The following is a 2591-nucleotide window of genomic DNA, read 5'->3' as shown; positions in this document are numbered from 1 at the left end:
TTTTCGCTTCGCACAATCAAAAAGCTGACTCAAAATAATGGCAGACCAATATTTAAAACTTAAAAAACTTAATTTGAATTAATGACTCCAAGAAGTATGTAGGTCTAGAGACCTTGCAGCCTTTGACACCCCGCCTCGTAAGGCTACATAGATTTTTGGGTTTGAGATCAGCCTGAAGAAGCAAAGGTACAAGTACAATTTAGGACTCCCTGAATCTCTTGGTGTGTATGTATGTCCAGTGCGTACTCCATTATCTAATCAAGACTACGTGACACCGTGTGTTTAGTTTTACTAAGTAGTTTGTAGTTTTACGGCACTTATGCACAAATAGGCACAGAAGAGTAGAGGTTTTACTAGAGAATAACATATAAAGAAAATAAGGAAGGGATAGAGGTTTTACTAGAGAATAAGATAGGCCTACACATAGATTCTATAAAGAAATGAGGATCGAGGAGATAATTTAATAGAGGTTTTACTAGAAAATAACATGACAAAGAAAGGGAATAGGCGTAACATTCAAAGAAAATTAGGAGGAGATAGAGGTTTTACTAGAGAATAACAAACAAAGAAAAGACGAAGGAGGTGAAATAGTACATGTATTTGGACTTTAAGGACGACAGTTGTTCGAAAAGAAAGAATTTAAGGAGCATCCAAGGAGGTTATACATTAACCACTAACATTTTTTTGGTGAGGTCCTTGGGAGCAGCCCACAGCCACACTTGGGTAGCACCCATAGAGTTACCCCCTTTTAAACATCTATGGTCGCACCAACGATTCTTTAACTAGCCTACTAAGGTATCGAATAAGCGCCGCCCCCTCCTCCGCTCATTAATTTCCAGGGTATTTTTTGCGTACCCCCCCCCCCCCCGCTTCTTGTCCCATTCCCCTCGTTTATTATTTTTCCAGCTTAAATTGCCTCTCGACCGACGATCATGTGACACATTTTATTATAGAATCTACAAATCTGAATGACAAATTACCAAGGAGATTAGAACTTACTGTAAACTTACTAAAATCACACAAATTTCAAGATCTCTCGTTCTTTTATTCCCTGAAGAGAAATAAAACAGATTTATTGTTCTGTACTAGTACTGGGGTGAGGTTGAAAGTGCTATCCCCCCTCTCTCTTTTTATGCCCCCTCCTCCCCCCGTTTATTAATTTTGGACCACTTGTCCACCCGCCCCCTGTTTATTACTAACCCCCCCCCCCCCCCTTTATTCGATACCTTAGAGTAGTAAAGAATCTTTCGTCTCACCACCTGCAGAGGAGGAGGATGAGGAGGAGGAGGGGGAGGAAGAGAAGAATTAGAAGAAGAAGAAGAAGAAGAAGAAGAAGAAGAAGAAGAAGAAGAAGAAGAAGAAGAAGAAGAAGAAGAAGAAGAAGAAGAAGAAGAAGAAGAAGAAGAAGAAGAAGAAGAAGAAGAAGAAGAGCAACAACAACAACAACAACAACAACAACAACAACAACAACAACAACAACAACAACAACAACAACAGCAACAACTAAAATAATATTTCACATTAGAAAGTTAGAACTGCCAGTCCGAAAGAAAAATTGAGAATCCAACACGAAAACGAAACGTATAACAATATAATTTGCAATTAATGGATTCAACAGGATGTTGTAGACTCGTTGAACTGTCATGACCTCCGTTGTTACCCTACTATTAGTAACTTGGAAAAACAAAGCGAACGTTGACCTGTAATATATTTTTCCCTACAGAAGGCACCATTGTCTGATTCTGCTCCTCGAAACGTGTGAAAAATCAACAATTTTCTTCTCCTTGGTACGGGGATAGGCTTATTATTGCTAAAATATTACGCAAATTGCCGTGAATTCAGTACGTATGTTTAGGTTCGTGATCTAAAGCGATGCTTGTTAACCTTTTAGCGCGCTCATATGACCTTAGCAGTTGCGAGCGCCGTAAAACCTTATACTACTATACTACTAACCTTTTAGTTTTATAGCCAGCGCCCACTTTGGCCAATTTTAAGAGGCTTGTATTGTCATACCGACCACTTACGTTTTCTATTTCCGAGCGGGTCATGAAAATAACTAACACTTGTCACGACTCAGGTGATCCCCAACGCCCATCAATATGATCCAATCGTTCACTTGTGGAGGACATTGACAAGCCTAGATTACAAGCACTGCTCTACCTTAGAATTGCAAAGTTCTATCTGACATTTTCGGCCGTTTTGAGTTACTAATGCTAAGATTATGAGGTCAGAAACTAAACGATTTATCTACTCTATCAAAATCGTAAGGTTGTTCAGATAGTCGCTGTCAAGATATTCAAAGAATTGCGTTAATTGAAAAAACTGTTGTGAACCTCAAAGTATTTTACGTCAAATTTCTCAAAACTAGGTACTGAGCAGATAGAACCTGGTAATTCTTAGGGAGCGAGTTGCCAAGGTGTAGGGCCTATTTGTTGTAACATAACAGCCCCTGTCAATTTTGCGAGTCACTTGTAGATGGAGTGAATTAGGGGAATATAAGTCTACCATTAACAACACAACAGCAAAAACTCAATACCACCACCACCTCCACCAATTTAAGACGACCACAATAATAAAATGAAGGGGAGGGG

The sequence above is a fragment of the Aplysia californica genome, unplaced genomic scaffold (assembly GCF_000002075.1).
Source record: "Aplysia californica isolate F4 #8 unplaced genomic scaffold, AplCal3.0 scaffold00032, whole genome shotgun sequence".
Lineage (NCBI taxonomy): Eukaryota > Metazoa > Mollusca > Gastropoda > Aplysiida > Aplysiidae > Aplysia > Aplysia californica.
The sequence above is the reverse complement of the archived record's forward strand: the minus strand, read 5'-3'. Positions refer to the sequence as shown.